This window comes from Nothobranchius furzeri, chromosome 16 (genome assembly GCF_043380555.1).
Source record: "Nothobranchius furzeri strain GRZ-AD chromosome 16, NfurGRZ-RIMD1, whole genome shotgun sequence".
Lineage (NCBI taxonomy): Eukaryota > Metazoa > Chordata > Actinopteri > Cyprinodontiformes > Nothobranchiidae > Nothobranchius > Nothobranchius furzeri.
In genome coordinates, this window is record NC_091756.1 from 63,265,403 (window position 1) to 63,279,420 (window position 14,018).

The window sequence follows — 14,018 nt, forward strand, 5'->3', positions numbered from 1 at the left end:
ACTTCCTTCTTTGTTTATCTGCAGACAGCAGTGGACGATGTTGTGCCGTAACAGACTGCTGCACAAGGGAAAATCATAGAATGGACTGGGACAGCAAATGGATCACAAACACAGAGCAACAAAAATACAAAAGATAGATTAAGGAAGCAACAGAAATAGAGAGACATGGACCCAGGACCATGAACGGAGTTTACACATCTGATCACCCATGGGACCTTGTCAGGAGGGCGTGGGCAGCAGAGGGTGATATCGTCCTCTACTGCCAGCAGATAAACAGAAAAGGAAGTAACGCCACCAACATCAGCAGAGCTTTGAGGAAGGCTACAGAGTTAGTACAGTTTGTCCTTGTGCCCAGTAATAACTGGAACCAGCTTCAGCAGCCCCATAATCCCGAACAGGAGATATCAAAAACTGATTGGATGGAAGGATTACTGGATGTGTTAACCCTCTGGAGGCAGGCGTTGCAGATTTGCTACGTTAAAATCTACCAACCTGGTTACTCCACATACGTACTTCATGAGCATTTTTTAACTCAGAAGTACCCCTGAAGGACTTAGTTTTTTGTCCTTTTGTCAAACTTGTTTTGAGCCTGAGAGGGTTAAAGTAAATGAGGGAAAAATAGTTATAACTTGCACAAAATTTAGAGCCAAAGGTTCAGACTTCACACTGTCTTTAGCATTTGTTTCCCAAAATCAGCTCACAATCATTTAGTAGCAGGTGCAGAGTTGAAATGTAAACACATCTGGTTGAAATCTAATTGTGGGAAACTGTAAAACAAAAGGCAGATTCTGATTTTTCTCTTTAGTGTTTCTGTTAGACCTTTAAAGGGATACTTTAGATTCAAACTCAGCCTTTTTTGCTTTGTACAAGACAACCTTTCCTCAGACTAGTGGGAGTGAGGCGTCGCTTTGCAAGCAGTTCCTGTCAGGATCAGCAGCATATTTAAATGCCCTGTTTTCAAACTCTGCAAACTTTGGCACCAACAATAATGAATTTTTGATGAATGTGGGTCTACAAATATGGAGACAGCAGACTTAAAATTGTTTTATTAACTCAAATATAAAAGTTCCTCAGTCTGCAGCAATCAAGTCAGACCAGGCAACGCGGGAGTCTTTTGGTAACAAGTCTCAAACCTCAATGCAAACCAGGCTAGAGCATGTTGTCGTTAAGATAATGCACAAAGTTCAGGGTACAATATGCAAAAATTATACAGTGAAATAATCACAAAACAATCTCATGTCTCAATCATGTTGGAAGGAAGGTAACATTGAACAGATTGTCTTCTCAGCTGACTGTGAGGGGTTGTCAGTTATTCGCCTTAAAAACAAAAACAAACAAAGAGCAACATCACTGTTGCAACTGCTGTTGCATCCACATTTGTAATTTAACATAGGCCAGCAAAAACACCAGAGTTGTGTAAAGATCCTAAGGCAGTAACAGGAGTGACGCTAAAAGTATTTCTCGTACCCCTAAGTAGCCACGGCATCTTTTTGTTTTCCTCTATAGGCCATTGAAGAAGGCCATAGTCTAATGCTGAGCTAACAATGCTAATGGTGAATTAGAAACAGTCAGCTCTAAAATATCTCAAGCTACTTTTTCAGTTCCCAACAATTTAATGTCACAGTTAAATTCATTTATTTACCCAGAAACTTGCTGTGTTTGACTCTTCCTCACTCTTCATCTAGAATCTTCTGCTGCTGATCCGTAGCTGGCAACAGCATGAAACTCATGGAACAACGGTGAGAGACTCACTCTTTGATTTTGAACATGGACTGCAGTAGGAGCCTACACAAATCTGAGCACTTTGTCGTTCTTACTTCATTCTTACTTCTTACTGCACCTTTAAAGGTGTGGAAGACTGAAAAAACATTTTTTAATGATTTTTTTCTGCTGCAGGCTGAACATGAAAATAGTCTCCTACACCTACCTCCTGCATTAGCTTGTGATAGAAAATTGACGGGTAAACTCTAGGAATAGAAAAGCCTGAGATCTACATCACACAGTCACTTAACATTCATGGACTCACCCATCTTGAATCATGACAGGGAAAGCTGTTGTTGGTTTAACGTCCAGGAAACGGCAGAGAACGTTTCGGCTTCTGGAAGCTAACTGTTAGCATTAGCAACTCCAGCACATGGCAGAACTCCTTCAGGCTTGCGTTATTTGTGGAGATAAAACATCAACGTTGGAAAGCAATCAGAGTCTGTCATAGAGTCTGGTTTCTGTTATCTAATGTGAGGTCAGATGTCCAAATATCAGGAAACAAGACTCCAGATCCTGACATCTGAAGCTACTTTCTCCTCCAGCTGAATTATGCCCCTTGATTCAGGTGCATCCAAGCTCCCTGCTGGGTACAACTTACAAGGCATTTATTCCTACAAAAGACCAATGCAAATGCATTCATTAAACAAGTAAATGTTAAATGGTCTTTATGTGTATAGCACCTTCTTAGGATTCTACACACACCCCCCCCCCCAAGGTGCTTCACAACACAGTCATTCACCCATCCACACTCTGGTGGGAATGAGCTATGATGTACCCACAGCTGCCCTGAGGTACACTGACAGAGGCAAGGCCTGGCAAACACTGGCACCAGCGGCCCATCTGACCACCACCAGCAGGCATGGTGGGTTATGTCAGACTGGTCGGCTGGATTCGGGAGTTGAGTTTGTAGGGAGCGTGGTTTCACAGACGCGGAAGTGAGAGCGTCGGTGAAACGCCGGCTCACGCTTTAATCTAGGAGCGTTCGAGCGTCAACGAAGTGACACGGAAATGCCGTGCTTTCCAGAAGTAAGTAACTTACTATGAGCTGATAGTTCGTGGGATGGATCGGTAGGTTGGAAACTCTGATCATGAATCTGAAGAAACGATGACTGAGTGGTGAGCTGGAAAAGCGACTTCCGTTTATAGCTGCGGTTTGTGACGTAGGTGCGACGTGGAGGGAATCCCCGCGAGGGTCATGCTGGGAGTTGTGGTCCTTAGTGGAGGCTGGCTAGCTGGGAGAGGCTGGCCTGGGAACTTGGGTTCTGACAGGACCCCCCCATCCAGGGACGGCTCCTGAAGTCCCAGGGCGGCCCCGGCGGTCCCAGAGGTCCGAGATAAGGGCAGGGTCCAGGATGGAGCGGGCCGGTTCCCAGGAGCGTTCCTCGGGGCTGTAGTCCACCCAGTCCACGAGGTATTGCCACCCCCGACCTCTGCGATGGGTGTCTAGGATGCACCGGACGGTGTAGATTGGCTCACCATCGAGGAAGCGGGCAGGCGGAGGCGCCGGAGCCGGAAGCAGGGAGGACTCCACATAGGGCTTGGCTGCAAAAATAAGTTTGTTTCCAAATGAAAAGGTACAACCGATCATATCTGTAGATAAAGTAAAATGTGCACATTTACCATCACTTTTTAAAAAATATAGAGTTTGGCCCGCGACTTCGTCCCAGTTTCTCATTTTGGCCCTTTGTGAACTTGAGTTCGACACCCCTGGTCTAAAATATCTTTGTGATTGGCAAAAGGAAATTCTAATACATTAATTTCCATCTCATGTGATGACGTTTGAGATGGGTTTAACTCCCATTTTTTGAACAGACACACTCAAATGTGTAATTGGAGAGGTGGAGTTGCAAAAAATAATAACTGATGTGAACTTATGTTTTTTTCATGACGTGTTGCTGCAGACTGTGATCATTACTGCACACTGACAGCTTTAACAGCTTTCATATGTATCACCATTTCCATGTGAGTTAAACTCTCCCTGAACCTTTAATAATATAATGTGAAAAACTGAGGTTTGATTTGCACTATAAACATTTGAAATTCCTGTGGTATCAGACCACCTGGCATCATGTATTCATGACAATGTTTGCTCTAAGAACAGCACACAACAGGACTAGCAATCACCAAAACCACAGAGGGAAGTATTTTGAGGTTTCAGTTCCAGCATCTTCAGCTCTTAGAACATTTAATGCAAAGGAATTTAATCATTATACAGAATTCATGAAAAATTATTTCAAATATCTACATCCAACCACCTGAGCCTTGGAAACACATACCTACTGGACATTTTATTAGAGACACCATACTGGTTTCTATTTGGACCCATTTCTGCCTTCAGAATTGTCTTAATTTTTTGAAATTCAAAATCTATGATAAATGACCCGTACTTGTATACAGACTTTCAAAGTCAGAGGACTCTAAAGTGCTTTATACAGTGTATAATTCATCCATTCACACACTGATGGTGATGAGCTACAATATAGCCTAAGCTGCTCTGGGGCATACTGACAGAGGCGATGCTGCAGAGCACTGGTGCCACTGGTCCCTCTGACCACCACCAGCGGTCAAAGAGGATTAAGTGTCTTAATCAAGGACACAACAGCAGATTTCTCTGCAAGGAACTGGAATAGATCTTACAAACCTTCAATTCCTGGACAAACTGCTCTACCTCCTGACCTACTGCCACCCCTGGAAATGCTCCTCAGAGGTTCTGGTCCATATTAACATGACATCATCACACAGTTACATCCATGATGGGAATCTCCTCTTCCACCACATCTCAAAGTTTCTGCATTGGATTTGGATCTGGAGGTTGTTGTAGTGTCATCGTTATGTTCTATAAACCAGTTAGAGATGCTCTGACCTTTGTGACATGGTGCTTTATCCTGCTGGAAGATGCCATCAGAAGATGGGTCCATGTGGTCATAAAGGGATGGACATGGTCAGCAACAATACTCAGGTAGGCTGTGGTGTTTAAACCAGGCTCAGGTGGTACTAAGGGGTCCAAAGTGAGACCAGAACATCTCCCCCGCACCATTACACCACCAGCAGCAGTCTGAAGCATCGATACAAGGCAGGATGGATCCATGTTTTCATGGTGGTGAACCCTGATTCTGACCCAATCATCTGAATGTTGCAGCTGAGATCCAGACTCATCAGACCAGGAAACATTTTCTTCTGGTCTGGTGATCCTTAACAGCTTCAGGCCCTGGCCCACTCTCTTCTGACATCAACACAACATTTTCGTTCACACAACAGCAGCTCAATTTGAACCTCAGCAGGTCCTCTTCACCACACCTGCTGCACTGATTGGCTGGTTACATACATACATACATAGTTGTGTTAACAGACAATTTAATCAGGTTGGTGAATGCCCACAGTGTGACAAGTGACACTTGTATTATTGTTATAATCCCTATATACAACTAAGGTGTTTACTACCTTGTATACTATATAGATTGTCACCTGTTTCACATTTTTCCAACAATGTCTTTGGTTTCTTTTATATCAAAAGGACATTTACTACACCAAATTTCATCAGATAAATGATGTTTATTGGAATATTGTCTGAGAATGGCATTTATCTTTGAGTTTTTCAAGCCTGTCAAATCTCACCACCAACCTTCTTGGGTTTTCCTGAATGTTTTCAGCTAGGACGTCTCCTTTTAGTCCTTTGTGTAGCTTGAATCTCACCACTCAGCACTCAGATCCTTCTAGAGAAGGCAAATGTAGCACATGAGTGAGCAAAAGCAAAACATGAAGAAAGTTGGTATTCTTATCAGGTGCTGGCTTACAGAACAAGACATTTTCTTCACACCTTATCAACAATGTAAGGTGACTCAAGGTCAGAGCAGCGCTTTGCCTAAAAAGAACTAAATGTTCAGTATTTGTGCGCTGCGCCCACACTGGGTTCATACAGCCATCCTCCATGGGACATCTGGTTTCAGCACCCACTCTGCTGAGAGAGGATATGCTTCATGGAGAGGCTTGTTGTGTGTGGTTGCATTGGACCTCAGGGCTGAATAGTGAGCTGAGCTGTCAGAAAGTGGATGAGAGCAAAGAGCAAGGAAGAGCTATTTGCACAAACACCAGTAGGCTGTTTACTGTTTGCTGGCCTCCAGTTGCTCAATGTTTCACCTTCTGAAAGTGATGTGTGTTTTATTTACAGTCTCACACAGCTGATGGGTGTGGTTGTGAGCTGCAAAACACTCTTCAATCTGCTCAGCTTTAACACTTAAACTATAATACTTTGAACCTTGAAGGAACTTTGTTTCTAACCTCACATTAAGAAGCACTGCTCAGGATTTTTATTTATATATTTTATTTAGCAGATATACTACTACTACTACTACTACTACTACTACTACTACTACTGCTACTACTACTACTACTACTACTACTACTATTACTACTACTGCTAAGAACAACGCCACACATTTGGTGCCACTGATCACTCCGACCACCACCAGCAAAACACACCTATTGTGAAAGATGTGAGAGAAAGTCACCAATTCCAATGACTATTGTTACTCGTCATTACAGGATTTCTGATAAGTTCATTGATGAAATGAAACAATTTAAGGCAATTAGTATCTTGCATGTGGAAAAAAAAAACCTCTGTTAACTTCAGGTTAGTATGTAGCTAATGTCCCACTGATCTCCGGCTCCCGGAGAAGGGACCATCAACAATGGTGGACTCATGGATCTTTCATCGCAGTAGACCAACAAAGCCCAATATCCTTGGTCAGCTTACCTAGTTATGATTTCATTACTAAGCAGGCCAGAGGTGCCTTTACTTTGGAGTGGCTCTACCACGTTTGTCTTGCTGAAAACGGCAGGGAAAACTCTGTTAGCTTTGGGTTAGCATGTAGCTAATGTCCTGCTTATCTCCGACCGTAGCTGATGTAAAAGGCCACAGCGCCCGATTATAATTGCAGCGGTCTGAGGCTCCGCTCTGCTTGTGATTTAACAGTCCCAGTCCATATTAGATCTCCACAGGTGATTAGCATGTCTACAGCCAGTCCAAGGAGCCCTTCTTAGCTTCTTGGGTTAGTCAAGTTAGCTAGTAGCTACACTGGTTCATTTGTTCCAACCCTGTTCCAAACATAACAGCCCCACACTTAGCTCCACCTCTTTTCCCATTTTTGGATTGTCTGGGCGTGGCGGGGCCTGTGACACAGTCAAAATGGCGGTGGTGGTAACATCCCATTTGGGCACAAAAACTTATGATTTGAGCCTATGGATACAAATTGTCCAGAATATGTCGATGATTGCCCCTTACATTTTGAGATGGATATGATTTTAGTTACTGGAACATTTTATCAGTACAGTGGAAATTAATAGGTAGAGGATTATCAATAGAAACAAAACAAAATATAAATGATAAAGTAAAACACAAAATATCAAGTAAAATGTCTTTGCTATGTACACTTTTTTTTTACAGAGAACATTCTGATGTTTACTGCAGAAAGAGAAGATAAATTGATGTTAAGCACCACTGACCCACAAGCATGATTCTCACAGATCGCATAAACTCTGCTGGAGCATGATGAAATTCTGGCCTACACACACCTCTAATCGCAACAGTTTGGGTATATAAAACACTCTTTACATTCCAGTGGCTAAATGTTGGACAATGAAAACTGGTTGTGTTGAGCTCCATTTCCTGTGTGTTTACTTCACCTGGCTGTTGTTGCACTCCTTTTCTGTTTAGGTCCTCCACCACCTCTCTTACCCATGGTGTCCCACAAGGTTCTGTGCTGGGGCCTCTGCTCTTCCTCCTCTATCTGCTTCCTCTTCAGCACATCCTGAGCTCCTTCAAAGGAATCTCCTACCATCTTTATGCAGATGACATCCAACTGTACATCTCCTTTAAGCCCCATGAGATGTCTAAGCTGCAGCTGTTACACAACTGCTTAGACTCTATCAAAACCTGGATGGTGGGAGCTTTCTTCAGCTGAATGAAGATAAGACTGAGATCCTCATCTGTGCCCCAGACAAGCTGGTTCCCAAAGTCAGAGACTCTCTCGGTCAGCTTGCTTCCCACACCAAACCTTCTGTCAGGAATCTTGGCATGACCTTTGACCCAGCTCTCACCCTGGATTCTCATGTCAGTTCTCTTGTTGGCTCTTCCTTCTTCCATCTCAGGAACGTTGCTAAGCTGAGTCCCATTCTGTCCCGCTCTGAACTTGAGACAGTTCTCCACACCTTCATCTCCTCACGCTTAGACTACTGTAACTCTCTTTTCACGTGTCTGAGCAGAACCTCTCTGAACCGTCTACAGGTGGTTCAGAATGCCTGTGCTCGGCTTCTGACCAAGTCCTCCAAACACACCCACATCCCCCCGCTTCTCCTCCAGCTTCACTGGCTGCCAGTCAACTTCAGGGTTCATTTCAAGATCCTGGCTCTGGTCTATAGGGCCTTACATGGACAAGCACCATCTTACATTGGTGATCTTCTTAGTCCCTACACCCCCAGCAGGTCCCTGAGGTCCAGTGATCAACGCCTACTGGTTGTGCAGCACCAGGCTAAAGGTCAAAGGTGACAGATCATCTGCTGCTGTGGCCCCCAGACTCTGGACCTCTCTCCCCCTGAGCCTGAGATCAGTGGACTCAGTGGTCTCCTTTAAAAAGCAGCTGAAGACTCACTTGTTCAAGCTGGCTTTTGTATGACCTTCTTCACCTCTCTCTCTTTATTCTGCTCTCCCCACCTATTCCACCTTCCTCAGGATCCACTGGTTCCCCTCTTTCCTGTTCACTCTCTCTCTTTCTTAACATTTTTTCTTTTAAATCGCAATCGCTTATTCTTGCTCATTTGAAATATATTTTTAAACATTTTCGAAATGCTTTTTTATATTTTTACAATTTTTATATTTTTCGTTTTTGTGACGCGCCTCGTGATTTTTATCTTGAGAGGCGCTATAGAAATGTAATAAATATATTTTCTTCTTCTTCTTCTTCTTCTTCTTCTTCTTCTTCTTCAAGAAACATCTGGGTCTTTTTAGTGCTGTAAAACATCAGGTCTGGTGGAAATATATACATACAGTGCTCAGCATAAAGGAATGCACCACACCATATTTGTCAGAAACCTTTAGTTTCCTTTCAGAATCAACATTTTCTACGAGATACCATACTCCAAAATACTCCCACCAATGTGGGCCATTGGTTGCAAACAAGATTTGTTTGTTTGTTTTTGTGGAAAAATGAACCAGAACCACCCCTGACCAACGTAGACGACTGGTCTCTCCATACAAGAGACGTCAAAGCATCTGTAATTACCAACAAAAGCTTTTCTACTAAGTATTAAATAAAGTGTGTTCAATACTTATTTCCGGTGTCATTTCACTTTATTTATTATGACTCATCTTGTTTACATAAATGTTCTGATTCTTTCTATGAATTCAATATTTGGCCTGATGGCAACATCTGGTGCAGATTTTGTGTCAATAGCCCACTTAGAAATACCCTTACTGATAAAAAGCTGATGTGTCAAACACTTGTTTTCCCCATTGTATTTATACAAATTGATATTTGTGTGTGTGTGTGTGTGTGTGTGTGTGTGTGTGTGTGTGTGTGTGTGTGAGTGTGTAGTTTTCCATTTTACATTTAATTCTCCAAATCTTGCAGTATCGTCAAAGGGGTTGACTTTTACCCCAGTCTCACTTTTGGTTTATTGCACCTGCTTCAGTAGAATGAAAGTTTGTTTATTCCTCCCAGGCAGCACTTTATATGAGCTCATGTAACAGTTTTATTATCCATCTGCATGTACTGACACACACTGTCAATTCTAGCAGTGTGTGTCATTTCAGCATTAATTTGCTTGGAAATAATGGTGAGCAGTGCTACAACTGCACGGGGGTGGGGGTGGGGGTGGGGGCAACAGCCCAGGACAGCTTTCAATGGAGATTTAGTGGGAATTTTAAAACATTTATACAAGTTGAAGCACAGGGTTGCATAGTGCTGCAGTGGCTAGCTTTGTTGCCTTGCAGCAAGATGGTCCTGGGTTCAAATCCCAGCCTAGGTTCTTTCTCCATGAGATTTCTCCCACAATATAACTATAGACATATTACTTTGTCTTTGTGTGTGTGCGTGTGTGTGTGTGTGTGTGTGTGTGTGTGTGTGTGTGCATGTGCGTGTGTGTGTGTGTGTGTGTGCATGTGTGTGTGTGTGTGTGTGTGTGTGTGTGTGTGTGTGTGCTCTGTCTTCTCCATCCCCAGTGAGTCGTGGAGGATGGCTGCTTATACTGAGCCAGGATTCTCTGGAGGTTTCTTCCTGTTTAAAAGGGAGTTTTCCTCTCCACTGTCGCTTTATGCTTGCTTGGTATGAGGATTGCTGTAAAGTCACTGACACTAGTCAGTGACTTGATGCAATTTGCTGGGTTCCTTAAATAGGAAACATTATTTTTGATTGGCTTAATGAACTGACCTGAATTGGAATGTTTATTATGTGAAGTGCCTTGAGACGACTCTTGTCGTGATTTGGCGCTTTATAAATAAACTTGAATTGAATTGAATTAAACTTGCTGTTGCTTTAGCAACCCCTAGCTACTACCTGGTGCCACCCATGTGTCTCACCGTCTCACTGCTGTCATGGCTCGGGGACCACTTTCATGCATCCAACACCTTTGGTCCGACCCCTGGTGGCCTAGGGACCCCAAAGCAATCGCCTGCCCTGCTCATCGGCACGCACCTTCATGCACACTCCTTGTTTCTTCTCTTTTTCTAGCTTGCAATCTGGAAAAGAGCACGTGTTTTATATTTTAACCTGGTTATCAAATATCCCTTCTGTGTGTGGTGTGTTAAGAGTGCTCTGGGCTGCTTGGAAAGACATTGGGACTGCTGGTCTGAATTCAAGGACAAACAAGCATGCAGCCTGTTAAATGTGATATGTAGCCAATCAGAAAGTTGGGTGACCGAGGCACACTGTATGTTCCTTCAGTGCCATGTTTGTTTACTTCAAAGTCACATTTGATCTTGAGAGAGTTTGCAAGATTTTGTGTGCAGTATGTAGTTTCAGCTTTGTGGCTGGAAACTGCAGGACCAAAATGGGTAAATCCAGGGTTTTTCTATCACCATGTGTGGATTCTCTCATGTTTTCAAAATCTTCTGACAATATAAAAATCATGCTGTGTGAGCTGGGTCTTAGGCATGAGTTTTCTCTGTTTGCCAAACATGTTCCATGTCCAGTTTAGAAAATTCTGAATATTTTACACATGTAACAGAGCACTCACCTCAGAGTTCAAGCTGGTTGTATATTCATCAAGATTGATAAATTAGCGGCCTGTCTAAAAGCTGAGAAAACAAAAGTAGGCTTCATAACTATAATCCTGAAACAGCTCCAGTCTCCAGATTTTTCAGCAGTTATTGCACAATTTTCTATTCTGCCATCAAATAACATGCTATGGTTGATGCAGCTATAGCAAATCTGCACCACAAGCTAGATTAAAACAGAAACACGGTCATGGAGCTCTCACCAATCCTGTCGGTTTTATTCTCATGTCATGTCCACCGGATACCGGAACTCGCATTGAGAGAGAAGGAGCGTTTGTGACTTCAAATGGTGTTTTTCTTTTTGCGACTCTGGTAGTTTGCAGTGGTAGCAGTCGGCTGTTTCTCTTTCTCTGATTTTATTGAGCAGTGAATCTCACACCAGTGCGTTTTGTTGCTAAATGCAGGGTTGCGTTATTAAATGAGGACCCGAGGATTTGTAGTGCGGTGGTTCAGCGAAACAGACAAGATGTTATTGGTGGAGGTTTCTAGACAAAAGCGAAAAAACTATTTCACTTTTTAAAAATCTCCACAATATATTTATAGCTGTACTATGTTAGAACTTTGTTAGAAGGCATGAAAAAATGTGGCAACCTGGCTTGTTTTGCAGATTTGCTATTGTAGCTTTAATGTCACATCAATATTAAGGCTTAAAAAACATTTTCACATACATTTTTGAAGTGGTTTGAAGACACTAGAGACAAACTTCGAATGGCTTGAATATATCCTGAAATGTTTCAAAATATTTTTCACTTGTAAAAGGGAATGTTACCTGTGTAAATGTATGAATACATTTTTATTGCACTCAGTCTGCGTTATCAGCTTGATTTCAGTTTATATCCAGTGGCTTGACACATGTAGAGCTCTGGGTGTGTGTTCCATTTTCTCAGCACATTTTTCAGATTTCATAGTTCTTCCTCACTAAAGTAAAAGAAATAAATAAAACTACTGATTTGCATTAAATTATGTAAGAGCTAAGTGGCTTCTTTTTCAGTTATTATAACCTCAACATGTGACATCTTGTGTCAGGCGTGCTGGTGAGTGAGACGGAGGTGAGGATCCACACGCGGGTGAAGAAGAAGGAGGCAGGCAGGCAGGCAGGCAGGAACATTGAAACAGGGATTTTAATCAGGAACACACTGACATAGAAACAATGATCCAACACGAGACACAGAACTGAAGGGGTTTAAATACAAGAGGGCTGGGAGCTTGGGTGATTGGAAAACGAGAGACAGGTGGGAACAGTTAACAGAGACACATGGCTGAACCAAACGGGGAGACAGGACACGGTGTGACATCTTGAAGAGGACCATTCCATTTTGAATTTTTTAGATGGTCCAACACATACCGAGGACAACTGTACTTGCTGTAGTTTTAGAAAAAGTCAGACAAAAGAGATCTGAAGTTGTTCCAGAGCTAAAAGCACTTTATGGTCCTCAGCTGGGCTATTAGGTAGCCCAGTTTTAATGAGCAGATTGCAAGGCTGACCTTGAGCCTTCACTTTATTGCATGTTTACTTAACAGCAATGATATTTTAAAGCAATATAAATTGTGTCTTTGACTCTCTTTTTTTAAATCCTGAAATATTTGTCATCATCCCAGTTGTTTTGTGCATTTGAAGCATGTTGTGCCACAGTGACTTCTCTTTTCAGGTTTAAAAAGTAGATAACAGATAGTGAAACAATTAAACCAGAACCTAAAAATCAAACACACACTATCAACTATTATAACCTTAAACATGCTCTTCATATAGTTTTCTAAGCTTTTTATAGCACAGTTCAACATTTACATTTACTCTATACTTTCCCATAATTATAATGATTTTTAAAATGTTCATTTTGATATCTCTTTTTTAATTTTACAACAGCCTTTCATAAGGTTCAGTGAGTTTTATGGCTCTTATGGAGGCTATGAAGATTAAATAGTGCTTTGTGCTTTCTGTGAACTTTCAAATTACTACTGATAACACTAACTGTTGTCATAAATGGATTTAGTAATTGGGCTTGATGGGTTTTCATTTGACTTATGGTTTTTTCATAAATACTACATCTTTGGTGTGTTCTTACTGTGTTTAGTTTCTAATTCCATTTTTGGTTCTTTTTAAAACACAGTTAAGGTTTTTCTTTACCTTGCTGACGTACGTTTCGTTTGCCGACTGCAAAACATCCTCAGAGCTGACGCTGATGGTGGCGTTGTCGCCCTCTGCTGCCCGATCTCCCCTCTCCGATGATGCAGTCTACGGAACTCCAAAAATACACAAACAAAACACCCCACTTAGACCAATAGTAGACAGCATAGGTACACCAACATACAACATGGCAAGAGAAATCAGCAAAATCATCAGCCCGTTATTAGGTAATACAGATCAACATTGCAAAAATAGTATAGAACTGGCAAAAGAATTTAAAAAGTTTACAACAGAAGACGACACACTCATCGCACATGACGTCACATCCCTGTTCACAAACACACCAACCCAAAAAACCATAGACATAATAGTTAACAGATTCAGACAGGACAAAACTTTACACAAAAGAACAAACCTCACAGCAGATGACATAGCACAACTGATAGGACTGGTAGCTAACTCCACTTACTTCACATATGACAACACAATATACAAACAACTGGGAGGGTTCGCCATGGGTAACCCATAATCAGCCACCCTGTGCCAGTTTTTCATGGAGGACCTGGAACAAAAAGCTATAGCCACTGTCCCCCCCCCCCCCCCCCAAACTGCTAAATAAAACTATGGAAACGCTACGTAGACGACATACTGGAAATCATACCAAAACGACAAACAGAAACACTAACACAACACTTGAATAACATTGACGACACAGGCAACATAAAGTTCACAACAGAAGGCAGCATAGCATTTATGGACATGAAAATCACCAGGCAGACCGACGGGACCCTAAACATAAACACATACAGGAAACCAACACACACAGACCAATATTTATTATGGACATCAGAACACCCCACC

The 14,018-nt window shown here is 42.2% G+C and overlaps 1 long non-coding RNA gene across 1 annotated transcript; it reads right to left on the minus strand.

Annotated features, from left to right (window-relative positions):
* Window positions 1–572: 572 nt before the first annotated feature.
* Window positions 573–13,736, minus strand: LOC139063499 (uncharacterized). The gene is made up of 3 exons (XR_011516869.1): window positions 13,158–13,736; window positions 10,337–10,495; window positions 573–3,306 (listed from the first exon to the last, which is right to left on the minus strand). It is a non-coding gene; the product is annotated as an uncharacterized lncRNA (long non-coding RNA).
* Between the last annotated feature and the right edge of the window lie 282 nt (window positions 13,737–14,018).